Below are 18,625 nucleotides of genomic sequence, written 5' to 3' on the forward strand. Positions count from 1 at the left end.
AATAGGGTCTTTGGGAATCTAAATTATTCCAAAGAGATTTATTTACAATTTATTTACAAAATATAGAAAGAATGAAGAAAGAAAATCAGAGAGAGGATTGGGTAAGATATCTAGCCTAAGCACTAAGGAATTTACTCCCAGCCTGTGGCTGAACCCGGGCAGGGAGAGTTAGTCCTTAGCCGGCCTTGGCAGAACCAAGGACCTGGGGAAGTCTCTCTCAAGAGGTAGGTCTCTCCTGAGGCTAGTTTTTTTTCAGAATATCCAGGAAAGGAGTCAGCCTTTTCACTCATCACATGTCAGTCTATAGGAAAAAATTTAAGAACAGCCTCACCAGGAACAGGGTCTCAGGTCCAGTCAGCAGATTCTTCTCCAGTCTCTACTCCAAAGAATAAAGAACTGAGTCTCATAGGAAATTGTAATTCCTTTTAAAGAAACTTTATTTTGCATCACTTCCTGTGCCTTCCACCACTTTTTACATAGACAAATCATAGTCTAAAACCTTGCTTATGATTGCCCAGGAGGCAGTCAATCAATTCTGGTTTATCACCCACTATTATACACATGGGTCACAGACCTTATCACTAAATGATTAAGTGGGATGTTTATACTTTTGGTGATTAGATCAAAAAATGGGCAGAGCTCCTCACTCAACTGTAAGTAAGGTGTTTACACTTTTGGTGATTAAATCTAAAACTGGGCAAGGGAGTTAATTTAATTTTCACAATCAGAGGAGATTTAAATTTAATCTTCACAAGTCTGAATATAGACTTTAGACATACTGTATTTAACTTTTTTCTTCATTTTTCTTTTGTTTGTTAGAGTACTCTTTCAAAATATGACTAATATGGAAAGATGTTTTAAACTATTACATATATAATATCAATATCAGAATGATTTTTGTCTCAAGAATAGGGGAAGCTGAAAATTTGGCTCAAGCTTAAAAAACAATTGAAGGTCACAAATATATTTTTCTTCCTCTAGCTTTCTGTTGAATGCAACTTTATTGCCTTATAGACCTCAAAGGAGGTATTTACCATTTTTGGTTTTCTATATTTGGTTGTGAAGTTTTTATGCCTTATTAGATGGTCAGTTTTTGTGAAGATTTTATGTACTACTGAAAAAGATGTATATTCCTTTCTATTCCCATTTAGCTTTCTAAAGAAGTCTATCATATCTAATTTTTCTAGAGTTGTATGTATCCTTTTAACTTCTTTATTTATTTTTGGATGGAATTATTATCTATCTTTTAGTAGGGATGATTTAGATCTCCCACTGCTTAAATTTCACTGTCTATTTCCTCTCAAAACACATGTAATATCTGCTTTAGGAATTTGGATGCTATGTCATATCCATATATGCTTATGATAAATATTTAATTTTCCATGGTGACTTTTATCAAGATGCAATTTCCTTATCTTTTGATTAGATAAGTTTTTACTTTTGCCCGAGATCATGATTGCTACTTTGTTGTTGGTTTTTTTAACTTTAGCTAAAGGGTGACAGATTCTGCCCCAGCCCCATAGTTTTACTATCAGTATATCTCCTTGTTTTAAATATGTTTCTTATTGGCAGATATTGATGGATTTTGGTTTTCTATCCACTCTGCTATCTTTTCAACCTTGGGTTGAGTTAACCCCATTCATACTCACAATTATGAATACTAATTGTGTATTTCCTTCCATATTATTTTCCATTTTCCCCCTTTTCACTGTCTCCTTTCAGTCTTTCCCTGTTCCCAAATGCTTTGCTTCCAATCATTACCTCCACCAAAACATACTTCTCCCTTCTCTTACTTTTCTTTACTGTCTATTTCCCTATACTGGAAGGTAGATTTCTAGAGGAAGGTAGGTTTCTAGAGCTGGATGAATATGGATGTTAATCCCCCTCTGAACTAATTTCAATGAGAATAAAGTTCAAGAATTGCCTGAACCCTCCATCTGACCCTTAAGTACCACTTCATGTGAGATAAGTTAGTCCCTTCTATTTTCCCTTTTCTCTTTTAGCCACGTGTTTTTCTTTCCCATCACTTGACTCCTTGAGGGGCTGTCAACTCATCTTAGTCTGCTTATTCCCTTCCTTATGTCTAAGTATATTCTTTATTACTGTCCTAATAGTGATAAAGTTCCCAAGTACTTTAATTTGAATGCTTTAAATACCTTATGAGACTTGAGTATCATACATGTTGAGGATTTTAATTATATCCTTCTTAAGTAAGTATATATTAAATTCTACTTTGTAGAAACCCTTGTTTTCACTTTTCTATTTACATTTTTTCTTTTGCTTCTCAAGTACAAGATTTTGTTGTCAAATTTTCTTTTTATCTCTTTTTGGGGGAGTAGGAATACCCAGAAGTCCTATATTTTATTATGTATATTCACTTTTTTTCCTTTTTGAGTATTATATTCAATTTTGCTAAGTATGTGATTCTTGGTTGTAAAACGAGATCTCCCACCTTTTAAAATATCACATTCTATGCATTCCAGATATTTAATGTAGAAGTTGCCGAATGTTGTGTGATGCTGATTGTAGGTGGCTCCAGAATATTTGAATTGTTCCCTCCTGGGAAACTGCATCCTATGTTCTTTGGTCTGAGAGTTACTGAATTTTGCTTCAATAATCCTAGGATATTTTACATTAGGGTCTCTTTCAGATGATCAATAGATTCTTTTGATTTCTATTCCCCCTCCCTTGTCCAGTAGTATTCCTTGATGATTTCTTGTAATACTGAGTCCAGGCTCTTTTTTTGTTGTTGTTCATAGATTTAAGGCAGGGGTCCCCAAACTATGGCCCCCTGAGGCCATTTATCTGGCCCTCACCTCACTTCCGGAAGGGGCACCTCTTTCATTCGTGATCAGTGAGAGGAGCACTGTATGTAGCAGCACCACAAACCACGGCATTGGTCATGTACAGTAGTACTTCCAGTGACATAATCCTTTGCATGGTACCTTGTTCTGAGAGTAACTGAACAAGAATGAGGTGCCACACAAAGAATTATGTGTCTGCACAATGGAAGATGTAAGCATTGTGAGCTGTGATCTTGGGGAGGGGATTCTGCACTGTGTATACTGCTGCTTGGTATAGTGATGGTGGTGATGGGCCTGTTGTGCAAGGTGTGACAGGCCCATGACAGACAGCACTGCAGCTTCCACTATCCTAGACAGCGGTATACAGATTTGTTCATAGTTGTTTTTTTTGTTTTTTTTTTTAATAGTCTGGCCCTTCAGTGGTCTGAGGGAATGTGAACTGGCTCCCTGTGTAAAAAGTTAGGGGACCTCTAATTTAAGGTATTGTAATGATTCTTAGACTGGCTTTCCTGGATCTATTTTCTAGGTCAGTTGTTTCAACAGTAAAGGAATTTCAGATATTCTTCATTTTTTCATTCTTTTGATTTTGTCTTCTTGTTTTCTGATATCTTATGGAGTCATTTACTTCTGTTTGCTCAATTCTAATTTTTAAGAAATTATTTTTTTCCCTTGAACTTTTATGTTCCCTTTTCCATTTGGCTCATTCGAGTTATGAGGAAGTTGCTTTCTTCAGTGGTTCCTCTGGCCTCCATTTCCAATTATGCATTCTAATTTCTGAAGTATTGAATCTTTTCATTATTTCTTTTATTCTTTAACTTTTTTACTTCCTTTCAAGTTCTTCCAAAAGTTCTTTTGGGGCCTGATATTCTTTCTCGTTTTCCTTTAAAGCTTCACATGTTTCTCTTTTTGTCATTGTTGTCCACTTCTAAGTCTGTATTTTAGTCTTACCTGCCAGTAAAGTAGTTTTCTATGATTAGATTTTTCCTTTTGTCTTTTGTTCAATTTTTTAGTTATTATTTTGGCCCCTTGTTGCTTTGTCTATTTTTTGAATTACTGCTCTAATCCTGAAATTAAAGTTTGTCTGAACCTTACAGTGTAGCCTTCACTGGTGTTTGTGGTAGGCCTGGTTATGTTTGGGCCACTCAGTGTGCAGTTCCACAACATGGATACACATGCTTCTTGTGGGGAAGCTTGCAGCAGTTGTTTTTGTTTTTTGTTTTGTTTTGTTTTTTCCAGCTAGATTCCACTCCCTCTGATTTTGTTTTCCCTTTTGTTTCCTTTGTTGATTTTTTCTTTGCTCTGTCCTTCCCTTCCCTTGACATATGGAAGTTGTTAGGGCTAGTGTTGTATTACTCCTTCCCTCAAATGGCCTCTGGCCATTTGACAGCTCTCATGGTTGTTACCTGCTCTGCCTTTTTGTTACTTCAAGTGAAGTATAAGTGGGTAAGGCTAGCATTGAGCTAACTCACCCTTTCCACCCTTCCCCACTGCTATTTTCATTGCCTTAGGCAAGGTGTAGGGCTACTTCTGGATGGTGTGTACTCTATATGCTACTTGTGATACAGCACTCATTGAGCTATTCTTCCCTATAACTCCAGTGAGACATTTCCCGCTGGGCTTCCCTACTTCTGAGGTACTTTTTTTTCTATTTTATGTGTTTAGAGGGTTTGTTTGAGCTTAGACTACTTACGTGGTCATCTTAACTCTTTTTTTTTTTTAAATATATTTTATTTGATCATTTCCAAGCATTATTCGTTAAAGACATAGATCATTTTCTTTTCCTCCCCCCCACCCCCCATAGCCGACGCGTAAGTCCACTGGGCATTAGATGTTTTCTTGATTTGAACCCATTGCTTTGTTGATAGTATTTGCATTAGAGTGTTCATTTAAAGTCTATCCTCTCTCATGTCCCCTCAACCTCTGTATTCAGGCAGTTGCTTTTTCTCGGTGTTTCCACTCCCATAGTTTATCCTTTGCTTATGAATGGTGTTTTTTTTTTCTCCAGGATCCCTGAAAGTTGTTCAGGGACATTACACCACCCCTAATGGAGAAGTCCATTACGTTCGATTATACCACAGTGTATTAGTCTCTGTGTACAATGTTCTCCTGGTTCTGCTCCTCTCGCTCTGCATCACTTCCTGGAGGTTGTTCCAGTCTCCATGGAACTTCTCCACTTTATTATTCCTTTGGGCACAATAGTATTCCATCACCAACATATACCACAGTTTGTTCAGCCATTCCCCAATTGATGGGCATCCCCTCGTTTTCCAGTTTTGGGCCACCACAAAGAGCGCAGCTATGAATATTTTTGTACAAGTCTTTGTGTCCATTATCTCTTTGGGGTACAGACCCAGCAGTGCTATGGCTGGGTCAAAGGGTAGATATTCTTTTAGCACCCTTTGGGCATAGTTCCAAATTGCCCTCCAGAATGGTTGGATCAGTTCACAGCTCCACCAGCAATGAATTAATGTCCCTACTTTGCCACATCCCCTCCAGCATTCATTACTTTCCTTTGCTGTTATGTTAGCCAATCTGCTAGGTGTGAGGTGATACCTCAGAGTTGTTTTGATTTGCATCTCTCTGATTATAAGAGATGTAGAACACTTCTTCATGTGCTTGTTAATAGTTTTGATTTCTTTATCTGAGAACTGCCTATCCATTTCCCTTGCCCATTTATCAATTGGAGAATGGCTTGATTTTTTGTACAATTGATTTAGCTCATTATAAATATGAGTAATTAAACCTTTGTCAGAGGTTTCTATGAAGATTTTTTCCCAATTTGTTGTTTCCCTTCTGATTTTAGTTATATTGGTTTTGTTTGTACAAAAGCTTTTTAGTTTGATGTAGTCAAAATTATTTATTTTACATTTTGTGATTCTTTCTATATCTTGCTTGGTTTTAAAGCCTTTCCCCTCCCAAAGGTCTGACATGTATACTATTCTGTGTTTACCCAATTTACTTATGGTTTCCTTCTTTATGTTTAATTCACTCACCCATTTTGAATTTATCTTGGTGTAGGGTGTGAGGTGTTGATCTATTCCTAGTCTCTCCCACACTGTCTTCCAATTTTCCCAGCAGTTTTTATCGAATAGTGGATTTTTGTCCCAAAAGCTGGGATCTTTGGGTTTATCGTATACTGTCTTGCTGAGGTCGCTTTCCCCCAGTCTATTCCACTGATCTTCCTTTCTGTTTCTTAGCCAGTACCAAATTGTTTTGATGACTGCTGCTTTGTAATATAGTTTGAGGTCTGGGACTGCAAGGCCCCCATCATATGTGTTTTTTTTCATTATTTCCCTGGATATCCTTGATCTTTTGTTCTTCCAAATGAACTTTGTTATGGTTTTTTCTAAATCAGTGAAGAAGTATTTTGGTAGTTCAATGGGTATGGCACTAAATAGATAAATAAGTTTGGGTAGGATGGTCATTTTTATTATATTGGCTCGTCCTATCCATGAGCAGTTAATGTTTTTCCAATTGTTCAAGTCTAGTTTTAGTTGTGTGGCGAGTGTTTTGTAGTTGTGTTCATATAGTTCCTTTGTTTGTCTTGGGAGATAGATTCCTAGGTATTTTATTTTGTCTAAGGTGATTTTGAATGGGATTTCTCTTTCTAGTTCTTGCTGCTGAGCTGTGTTGGAGATATATAGAAAAGCTGATGATTTATGTGGGTTTATTTTGTATCCTGCAACTTTGCTAAAGTTGTTGATTATTTCAATTAGCTTTTTGGTTGAATCTCTAGGATTCTTTAAGTAGACCATCATGTCATGCGCAAAGAGTGATAACTTGGTCTCCTCCTTGCCTATTCTGATGCCTTCAATTTCTTTATCTTCTCTAATTGCTACTGCTAGTGTTTCTAGTACAATGTCAAATACTAGAGGTGATAATGGGCATCCTTGTTTCACTCCTGATCTTATTGGGAATGCATCTAGTTTATCCCCATTGCAGATGATATTAGCTGTTGGTTTTAGATATATACTGTTTATTATTTTTAGGAATGACCCTTCTATTCCTATGCTTTCTAGTGTTTTTAATAGGAATGGGTGTTGTATTTTATCAAAGGCTTTTTCTGCATCTATTGAAATAATCATGTGGTTCTTGCTAGTTTGCTTGTTGATGTGGTCAATTATGTGGATGGTTTTCCTAATGTTGAACCAGCCCTGCATCCCTGGTATGAATCCTACTTGATCATGGTGAATGATCTTTCTGATCACTTGCTGGAGTCTTTTTGCTAGTATCCTATTTAAAATTTTTGCATCTATATTCATTAGGGAGATTGGTCTATAGTTTTCTTTCTCTGTTTTTGACCTGCCTGGTTTTGGAATCAGTACCATGTTTGTGTCGTAAAAGGAGTTTGGTAGAACTCCCTCTTTGCTTATTATGTCAAATAGTTTGTATAGTATTGGGGTTAACTGTTCTCTGAATGTTTGATAGAATTCACAGGTGAATCCATCAGGCCCTGGGGATTTTTTCTTAGGAAGTTCTTTGATGGCTTGATGGATTTCAATTTCTGATATGGGATTATTTAAGAATTCTATTTCCTCTTCTGTTAGTCTAGGCAGTTTGTATTTTTGTATATATTCATCCATTTCTCCTAAATTGGTGTATTTATTGCCATATAATTGGGCAAAGTAATTTCTAATGATTGCCTTAATTTCCTCCTCATTGGAGGTGCTGTCCCCCTTTTCATCTTTAATGCTGTGAATCTGCTTTTCTTCCTTCCTTTTTTTAATTAGATTGACCAGTACTTTGTCTATTTTGTTTGTTTTTTCAAAGTACCAGCTTCTTGTCTTATTTATTAAATCAATAGTTCTATCACTTTCGATTTTATTAATTTCTCCCTTAATTTTTAGGATTTCTAATTTGGTTTTCTGCTGGGGGTTTTTAATTTGATCGCTTTCGAGTTTTTTCAATTGCATTTCCAATTGATTGATCTCTGCTCTCCCTTGTTTGTTAATATGAGCTTTCAGGGATATGAATTTGCCTCTGATTACCGCTTTGGCTGCATCCCAAAAGGTTTGAAAGGATGTTTCGCCATTGTCATTTTCCTTGATGAAATTATTAATTGTTTCTATGATTTCTTCTTTAGCTAAACGGTTTTGGAGTATCATATTGTTTAATTTCCAATTGGTTTTAGATTTGGTTTTCCATGTACCATTACTAATCATTATTTTTATTGCCTTGTGATCTGAGAAGGCTGCATTCATTATTTCTGCTTTTTTGCATTTGTGTGCTATGTTTCTGTGACCTAATGTATGGTCAATTTTTGTGAATGTGCCATGTGGTGCTGAGAAGAAGGTGTATTCCTTTTTATCCCTATTTATTTTTCTCCATATGTCTATTAATTCTAATTTTTCTAAGATTTCATTCACTTCTTTTACCTCTTTCTTATTTATTTTTTGATTTGATTTATCTAAATTTGATAATGGTTGGTTTAAGTCTCCCACTAGTATGGTTTTATTGTCTATTTCTTCCTTCAATTCTTCTAGTTTCTCCATTAGAAATTTGGGTGCTATATTATTTGGTGCATACATGTTGATTAATGATATTTCCTCATTGTCTAGAGTCCCTTTTAACAAAATATAATTACCTTCCCTATCCCTTTTGATCAGGTCTATTTTTGCATTGGCTTTATCAGATATCCTGATTACCACTCCTGCCTTCTTTCTATCAGTTGAGGCCCAGAAGGTCTTACTCCATCCTTTAATTCTGACCTTGTGGGTGTCAACCCGCCTCATGTGTGTTTCTTGAAGACAACATATGGTAGGGTTTTGGATTCTAATCCATTCAGCTATTCGTCTACGTTTTATGGGTGAGTTCATCCCATTCACGTTCAAAGTTATGATTGTCATTTGTGGACTCCCTGGCATTTTGATTGCCTTCCCTAATTCTAACCTTTTCTTCTTCGGCTCTACCTTTTAGTCCAGTGATTTACTTTGAATCAGTCCCCCTTGTCCCCTCCCTTGATGTTTCCCTTTTTAGTCCCTCCCTTTTTGTTCCCTCCCCCTCCCCCCTCTCTTTCCCTCCCTTTTTGTTCTCCCTCTCCCCCTCCCCCCCTTGGTTTTCCCTTCTCCTTACCCTTGTTGGGTAAGATAGAATTCAAGATCCCAATGGATCTGGATGTTTTTCCCTCTCAGAGTTGATTTCCCTGAGATTGAGGTTTAAGTAAACCCCCCCCCCCTCTCTTCCTCTCCTTCTTATAGGAGTTTTCTTCCCCTCCCCTTCCCCTGTGAATCTTTGTGTGAGAACCATTATTCTATTTGGTCTTTCTTTACCCCCTATTTATACATTACATTTTCCCCACATATTAGTATACATAGGTTGATATAAATGTAGTCCTTATAGAAGAGAGTTTGAGTAAAAGAAGATAACATTTTTCCCCTTTCCTTAATATTTACCTTTTCAGGTATTCCTTGCTCTTTGATTTTCGGTATCAAACTTTCCACAGAGCTCTGGTCTTTTCTTTGCAAAAAGTTGGAAGTCTTCTATTTTGTTGAATGCCCATACTTTCCCTTGGAAGTATATAGTCAGTTTTGCTGGGTAGCTGATTCTTGGTTGGAGACCCAGCTCTCTTGCCTTTCTGAAGATCATGTTCCATGCCTTATGATCATTCAGCGTAGAACTTGCAAGGTCTTGTGTGACCCTGATTGGCATTCCTTTATATCTAAATTGTCTTTTTCTGGCTTCCTGTACGATTTTTTCTTTTGTTTGATAGCTTTGGAATTTGGCAATTACATTCCTGGGAGTTGTCTTTTGGGGGTTTAGTGTAGAAGGTGTTCTGTGAGCTCTGTCAGTGGATGTATTGCCCCCTTGTTCTAGAATCTCTGGGCAATTTTCTTTGATTATATCTTGTATCACCATGTCCAGTTTGGTGTTTATTTCTGGCTTTTCTGGGAGTCCAATTATTCTTAAATTTTCTCTTCTCCCCCTGTTTTCCAGATCTATCACCTTGTCGGTGAGATATTTTATGTTCTCTTCTAATTTCTTGGTGTTTTGGCTTTGCTTTATTAGTTCTTGCTTTAAAGCCTGGTTTTCTTTTACAGTTTGGTCAAACTGGTTTTGTAGATGCGTGAATTTCTTTTGCATCATTTCCCACTTTTCCTCCCAGAGGGCTTCCATCTTTTTGGTCCTTTCTGATTCAAATTCTTCATGGGTTTGTGGAGAGTTTCTATTTCCTTTGGAAGATTTTGGAGAATTTTCTTGTATATCTTCTTCTATCTGCTCTGTATTTTGTATTTTGGCTCCATAGAATGTGTCCAGAGTCGCCCCTTTCTTCTTATTTTTCTTGGTATTTTGGGGCTTCTGTGCTTCTGTGGAGTTTGTCATCTCTGAACGTGGAGGATTGGCTTTTCTTGTCTTTGTCTGGTGATCAGAGGCTTTAGTCCTGGGCAGATGTTGGTTCTATGAGCGTTCCCTGGGTTAAACTGAATATGCCTCACTGGAACTGGAATGGAAGGGTCGGACCACGAGGCCACACTCTCCCCCTGGCTCGATTTCCGGAAGTTGCCTTCAGAATCCCTGGCCGTGAGGCTGTTTCGTCGGCCTGCGGGGGGATGGGCTGCCGCTTCCCCAAGCTCCGAGAGCACAGACTTTCACTGAGACTTGGATAGCAGGATCCAGCCCGTGAGGCTGTCTTGCCCGCCCTGAGGGTTGCTGTTGTTTTGACCAGCTCTCTGCAGCGGAGGCCCCAGGCAGTAACTTTCCCCCCGGACCGACCAGCTCTTTGCAGCGGAAGCCCCAGGCAGTAACTTTCACCCGGACCAAGCGGCTCTTTGCAGCGGAGGCCCCAGGCAGTAACTTTCACCCGGACCGACCAGCTCTTTGCAGCGGAGGCCCCAGGAAGTAACTTTCACCTGACCGACAGGCTCTCTGCAGCGGAAGCCCCAGGCAGTAACTTTCACCCGGACTGGGACTTGGGTAGAAGACCCTGAGGGTTGTTGTTCCTCAGACCCTGCTCTCTGAGCCCGGCGTGGCTGCCGCTTCCGGGAGCCTTGGACTCTGCGCTCCTACCCCTGAGGTCTGAGGGATCTCGGGTTCTGGCTTTTAAGGGGAGCCGTACCTTTTGATCCGGGTCCAGGTCCAGGAGGAGGGTTCCCAGGGTCTGTGCTGTTGATCGTTTTGAATTTCGGCGCCTTAGGAGCTTCTAGTTTGAGATCGGTCGGGAAGGGTTTTCCGGAGATCTGAACTTCAGCTTTCTCTAAGCCGCCATCTTAACCGGAAGTAGTCCAATTATTCTTAAATTTTCTCTTCTCCCCCTGTTTTCCAGATCTATCACCTTGTTGGTGAGATATTTTATGTTCTCTTCTAATTTCTTGGTGTTTTGGCTTTGCTTTATTAGTTCTTGCTTTAAAGCCTGGTTTTCTTTTACAGTTTGGTCAAACTGGTTTTGTAGATGCGTGAATTTCTTTTGCATCATTTCCCACTTTTCCTCCCAGAGGGCTTCCATCTTTTTGGTCCTTTCTGATTCAAATTCTTCATGGGTTTGTGGAGAGTTTCTATTTCCTTTGGAAGATTTTGGAGAATTTTCTTGTATATCTTCTTCTATCTGCTCTGTATTTTGTATTTTGGCTCCATAGAATGTGTCCAGAGTCGCCCCTTTCTTCTTATTTTTCTTGGTATTTTGGGGCTTCTGTGCTTCTGTGGAGTTTGTCATCTCTGAACGTGGAGGATTGGCTTTTCTTGTCTTTGTCTGGTGATCAGAGGCTTTAGTCCTGGGCAGATGTTGGTTCTATGAGCGTTCCCTGGGTTAAACTGAATATGCCTCACTGGAACTGGAATGGAAGGGTCGGACCACGAGGCCACACTCTCCCCCTGGCTCGATTTCCGGAAGTTGCCTTCAGAATCCCTGGCCGTGAGGCTGTTTCGTCGGCCTGCGGGGGGATGGGCTGCCGCTTCCCCAAGCTCCGAGAGCACAGACTTTCACTGAGACTTGGATAGCAGGATCCAGCCCGTGAGGCTGTCTTGCCCGCCCTGAGGGTTGCTGTTGTTTTGACCAGCTCTCTGCAGCGGAGGCCCCAGGCAGTAACTTTCCCCCCGGACCGACCAGCTCTTTGCAGCGGAGGCCCCAGGCAGTAACTTTCACCCGGACTGGGACTTGGGTAGAAGACCCTGAGGGTTGTTGTTCCTCAGACCCTGCTCTCTGAGCCCGGCGTGGCTGCCGCTTCCGGGAGCCTTGGACTCTGCGCTCCTACCCCTGAGGTCCGAGGGATCTCGGGTTCTGGCTTTTAAGGGGAGCCGTACCTTTTGAACCGGGTCCAGGTCCAGGAGGAGGGTTCCCAGGGTCTGTGCTGTTGATCGTTTTGAATTTCGGCGCCTTAGGAGCTTCTAGTTTGAGATCGGTCGGGAAGGGTTTTCCGGAGATCTGAACTTCAGCTTTCTCTAAGCCGCCATCTTAACCGGAAGTCCCATCTTAACTCTTAGGATACAACTCTAGAGCAACTTAAAAAAATTGGTCTCAGATTAGTCCAAATACATATAGAAGTAATCCTTGCAAGATGCAATGCCACTTAAAAAGGCAATTATGAGCAGTTGGAGGTACTAGTGGCAATGGAGGCAGCGGCAAAGGTACAGGCAGCAGCAGCAGTAGCAACTACATGGTTCTGGGATTAACCCAATGACTTACCCTGGTTGGTGCTCACTCACTTCTGGGGCAAGAAGATTCTGACTCAGTTGAGGGGATAGCTGGTTCCACCCAACATATTTCCAAAGATGAACTTGAAGAACTAAGGGGGGGTCATTGTTAAAGTCAATCTCAACAGCAATGGATTCATTTGTGACTATGAACTTCATGAGCTTTTCAAGGAAGCAAACATGCCATTACCAGGCTACAAAGTAAGAGAAATTATAAAAAAAAAAACTCATGATTGATGGTGACAAGAATAAAGATGGCAAGATCAGTTTTGATGAATTACTTTTGATTTTCCAAGAGGTCCAAAGTAGTGACATTGCAAAAACCTTTCGGAAGGCCATCAACAGGAAAGAAGGCATATGAGCCCTGGGAGGGACATCAGAGTTTTCCAGTGAAGGGTCCCAGCATTCATATTCAGAGGAAGAAAAATATGCTTTTGTGAACTGGATAAACAAGGCCTTCAAAAATGATCCTGACTGCAGACATGTTATCCTAATGAACCCCCAAACAGATGACCTTTTCAAAGCTGTTGGAGATGGAATTGTGCTCTGTAAAATGAACTTTTTCCATTCCAGACACAACTGATGAAAGGGCAATCAGTAAGAAGAAACTTACACCCTTTATCATTCAGGAGAACTTAAACTTGGCATTAAATTTGTCCTCTGCAATCGGGTGCCACGTGGTCAACTTTGGGGCTGAGGACTTAAGGGCTGGAAAGCCCCACCTGGTCCTAGGTCTGCTTTGGCAAATCAATAAGATTGGATTGTTTGCCAATATTGAGCTCCTCAGAAATGAAGCCTTAGCAACCTTACTCCAAGATGGTGAGACCTTGGAGGATCTCATGAAGTTTTCTCCAGAAGAACTACTGCTCCAGTTGGCCAACTTCCATCTGGAAAACTCAGGCTGGCACAAAATCAACAACCTTAGCTCTGACATCAAGGATTCCAGAGCCTAGTTCTATCTTCTAAATCAGATTGCTCCAAAAGGCCAGAAAGAAGGGGAACCCCAGATTGACATTAGCATGGCCAGTTTCAATGAAAAGGATGATCTAAAGAGAGCTGAGTACATGCTCCAGCAGGCAGATAGACTGGGCTGCTGACAGTTTGTCACCCCAGCTCATGTCAGTGGCAATCCCAAGCTGAACTTGGCTTTTGTGGCAAACCTGTTTAACAAGTACCCAGCACTCACCAAGCCTGAGAACCAGGACATCGATTAGACACTGCTTGAAGGAAAAACACAAGAAGAAAGGACTTTCCATAACTGGATGGATTCTCCTGGTGTTAACCCTCATGTAAACCATCCTGCAGGATGCCTTGGTCATCGTGCAGCTGTATGAAAGGATTGAAGTACCCATTGACTGGAATAAGATCAATAAGCCTCCATACCCTAAGCTTGGTGCCAACATGAAAAAGTTAGAAAATTGCAACTATGCTGTAGATTTGGGGAAGCACCCTGCCAAATTCTCCCTGGTTGGCATTGGTGGGCAGGATCTGAATGATGGCAACCCAACCCTGACACTAGCTTTGGTCTGGCAGCTCATGAGAAGATAGACACTGAATGTCTTGGAAGACCTTGGTGATGGCCAAAAAGCTAAGGATGACATCATGAACTGGTTGAACAGAACACTAGGGGAAGCTGGGAAGTCAATCCTCTATCCAGAGTTTTAAAGTCAAGACAATCAGCACAAGCTTGGCAGTTGTGGATTTATTCGACACCATCCATCCAGGATGCATCTTAGTGAAGAGCAGGAACCTGACTGAAGAGGATAGGGACAACAATGCCAAGTATGCCGTGTTGATGGCCAGGAAAATTGGAGCCAGGGTCTATGCTTTTCCTGAAGACCTTGTGGACGTGAAATCCAAGATGATTATGACAGTATTTGCCTGCTTGATGGGCAGAGGGATGAAGAGGGTATAATAGAGTCCATCCAAATGCAAACATAAACCCTTGCTTCCCCCATCCTTTCCCCCTCCCTGCATGACTCCCAGATCAGCTATTTCTAGTATGAAATGTTGTTGGCTTATGAACTGTTGGCCTTTAAAGGACTTTTAGTCTTCATCATCCCCACCATCATCCGAGTTTTCAGGGAGAGAAGACACAAGGAAAGTGCCATTTGTTAAGAGCACATAAAATGGATTCCTCACCAAACCATTGGATTCTCTCCCCTTAGAATGCCATGCCGCAAGTTCCCAATTGCTCTATGTTATTTCTGTATTTTCCCACTAGGGTTTGCTCCAACTGATTGGTCTGAATCCTGCTAGACAGTAATTTCACTTTTTACCCATCAGCTTAGTTCCCCATCAGGATCCTTGGGGATTATTTTTATAGATTTGAAATTGCTTAGCAGAAAGTACTCTAAGATTGAATCAGGTTCTCGTATTTCTAAGGATCGTTGTTCTTCACAGTGTTCTTTCTACATGTGCTTTTTTTTACATCTAAAGGTTTTGGCTCCTTTATAAACAAGGATACAACAGTCTCTGCTACCCTTTCTCCCCTTCCCTCCCCCCCTACTTTTTTTTAAAAGCCTCTTCAAGATAGAATACAGCCTTTAGGGAGTGGGAAATGTGTCTTAACCTTCATCTGCTTTTCCAAGTGTAGACAATTATCAGATGCCACAAACTAAATGACTTCATGAATCCATTTGGAGTTGGATTTGATCCAAGTCTTCTCCTTTTTTAAAAAATTGAAAAATGCTGTAGAATAGAAGATATTTTTTAGGGGAGGGAGTGCTATGAATAGCTGAAGTTAGTCTAGGGTAGAGGCAATGTGCTGATTCAAAAAATAAATACACTAGTGGGCTTTCCACCTAAAACAAGGAGCAGTGATCACGAAAGAAGGAAGAAAAATGTACCCATAGGTCTTAATGTACTCTTGCTTTGGCAAGCTGTTTGCTCTATTTTCAAGGTCATATTGTTATTCTAAGCTATTAAAAGTACTGTAATTTGGTGGCAAATATTAGTTCAAATAAGACATTTAAGTAAAAAAAAAATAAAAAGGCAATTGTAACCAAATTTGACTCATCTCCACTGTAGGGAGAAAAGTCTAAATAAATAAAAATGGTCAAGGGTCATTTGATTAACAACAAAAGCAGCCAAGATGATAAACTTAAAAGCCACGTCATGTGTCTGTTTTCTTTTCTGTGAGATCTTTATGAGAACAAGCTATTAGTATATTAAATACATTTTTATTGGAATATGGTAAAGGAATAGTCAAGAATTTACAGGAAGTTTTCTAGGGAATAGAGGATTTGCTGTGTGTTTTTTTTTTAATTAAAATCATTCAATATCCTTTACCATCTGTCTCTCTATTCTTCTAGATTTACCTCATATTATTCACATTATGGTACCCTATATTTCATTCAACTGTTATTATTATAACTCTTAAACAGATTTTCCTAAATATCTGAATAAAAAATAAAATAAAGTAAACACAATACCCATGCATAAAATGCCAGTGCCAACATCTTATCAGTCTTTTTTGAATTCTTGCCCATTTTCGAGGTTGAAATTAAATTCTAGTTATTTCTTCTTTTTTCTTTTTTAAACAGAGGGGAAAATAGATTAGCTGCTATGAAGATAAAAGACACTGTTTTGATGAATTAAAATTCTGGTGCCCCTACTCCTTACTGAAAATTATTTAGCTAGAAAATAACAATGTACCAAATAAACATATTATTGATCATTAAAACTATCACCTCATTATTATGCCTTGTCAGAATAACCAAGTTTGAAGGATAAAAGAGAAACAAAGAGGCTCAATCTTATATACCAGGAAATTCTGATATCCAGACCTCAAGGAAGCCAAACTATATCACAACATCCATGCTTTAGAGTCAAATCATTGAATTCATAGGAAAAGACTTCTGGTTCTCATTCAGAATATATTTATATTGTGTTGTTGAATGGAGACTTCTGACAAACTTTGTCACCTGTTGCCAAACAATATCAAATTAGGTGTCATAAACAGGCACAGTGACAAAAATTAGACATGACAGTATATAGTAAAATAGGATTTTGAATAGCTACAAAGGAGAAATATACATTTTAAAAGCATAGCTGTCTTGGGCCATTTAGTTTAGGGAGAAAACACTGCATAGAAATCATCATTGCATCACAACAATGTTTAGTAATTGACATTTAATGCTTCCAAAGAAGATGTTGAATAGGAAAGAGAACGTGGAAAATATTTCTGAAGAAGATTTAAAAAGTTCTATACATAATGGCTCAAGTATATAATAATGCTGAAAGGAAAACTGGAAAATTCAGATAGTTCTTAACTTTCATTAGCCCTTCTTCAGAGTTACAGATTTATTGGGGTTTTTGACCACACCTTTAATAGTGATTTGAATACATACATCTGTGAATCCCTTCGATACCACTTTAAAAACTGATTGTTAAAAATGTGGTTTTATATTCTCTGTAGAAAAATTTCCATTCATTTTTGAATGAGCCTAGAGATATTCTGATTATGAAAAATGTTAATCATAATGCAGATAGTAAACAAGGGAGACATTCCCTTTGGGCTTGTTACAGTGGCTTCTTCCAAATACATTTTAGTTGATGTTTACTTAGATATTTCATTTTTCCTACCATTGAAATACCTCTATTAAAGAGAATTTGAAATCATTATTGCTTTGTTCATTTAGAAAGACGGTGTCCAAAAGTAATATTAATTAGTTTAGTGTCCTCTGGGTTAGAAACCCAATCTATCTGATCCATTTGAGAATGAAACAATAAAAAATAATATCCTCTTTAAGGATATCAGCATTATACATTATGTATTAAATTATAAATATCTTACCTAATAGCAAAATTTTACAACTCTGTATTTTTTGAACAGTAAAGATCTCCATTGCTTTAAAAAACTATGCTTTCTTTTTAAAATCACTGCTCCTTCTCTTTATATTCTCTTTTTCCTGTCTATAGTTGCTGGTCTCACCTACTGAATTAAGGCGATTGCTGTATTGAAGCTTTAGAAAACAAGTTAATTCACTATGAAGAATTTATATAATTTAAACTCTGAGGTGTTATTTGGGTTAGATACTATTCTTAATAATTTTAATGGTAGATTCTATTTTTGTATATATCCCACTGGTCCAAAAATAGATAATATATTTCACATAACTGGCTATTATGAAAATGGAATATGATCTTATCACTAGTGTTTTTCAATGTACATATATTATTAATAAATTTAAAATTATAACAATAGTTTAGCTTTACATAGCATTTTAAGGCATTTAAAGCGACAATAAATTTTTCAGTATAAGGCTGCTATGTATTTTCAGTAATATTATATTAAGATCATTGCAATAAATGTATTAAGAAACATTCTTTTTATGGTTTTGAAGGATGCTAAATAAATTATTTGAGAAGGAATAAATTAATTCACATGGATATATTTTAATATCGAACCCCGTTTCACCATTATTTCCAAGTTTATTTCAAAACACTTCTCTATGTTTTCAGTCTTCCAAATTAAAGCTTCAGGGTAGGCTATCAATGAATTATGAGTTACCCAAATATTTAAATGGCAAAAAATTCATTGAATTTTAAAATATTCAAGAATCTTAAGAAAAAGTAGTCCAAACTACTTCATTGCAAATATGAGTAAGCAGAGATCAAATGAGATTAAGTGGCTTAAAGATACACAGCTAAGATATTGAGAAGGTGAAATGGTATGGGAAGAAAATAAGAGCCAAATGTGCCAAGTACTGCTTCATGTGGTGACAGTTAAAACTGAGTCATGTGAAAGAATTATATTTTATGTCCTATGTGCTATGCTGGATTTTGCATGTAGTAGAGATTTTAATTTCATTATTAATATGCTATAAATATTTTGAATGGTTACAGTGTCTTTCATTCAAACATTTCTTTTAATAGGTATTTTATTTCTTATATTACTCTCAATACTAGTTTCTCAATGGTCAGACTGTCAAAATCTAGGCCAAGACAATTCCTACCCCCTAAAAAGTCATTGAGTGTAGTCTGAAAATACACTGGATTTCTTTAGTACAAAGATCATGCTAATTAAATTTGGACAAGCTATTCATGGCAAACAGGTGATTATTTTTTTTCCTTACATTCTAATTTATGTATTTCACGTATTCGGACAGAATGAAAATGTGATGTGTTGTTGAATAATTAGGATGAGGGATTTTCTTTTTTAATTGTATTTAATTAATTAATTTAGAAGATTT

General features: G+C 38.3%; 1 pseudogene; it reads left to right on the forward strand.

Annotated features, from left to right (window-relative positions):
• Positions 1–12,266: 12,266 nt before the first annotated feature.
• On the forward strand, positions 12,267–14,519 carry LOC100618607 (plastin-3-like; annotated as a pseudogene).
• The last annotated feature ends 4,106 nt before the right edge of the window (positions 14,520–18,625 follow it).

This window comes from Monodelphis domestica, chromosome 2 (genome assembly GCF_027887165.1).
Source record: "Monodelphis domestica isolate mMonDom1 chromosome 2, mMonDom1.pri, whole genome shotgun sequence".
In the NCBI taxonomy this organism is placed as follows: domain Eukaryota; kingdom Metazoa; phylum Chordata; class Mammalia; order Didelphimorphia; family Didelphidae; genus Monodelphis; species Monodelphis domestica.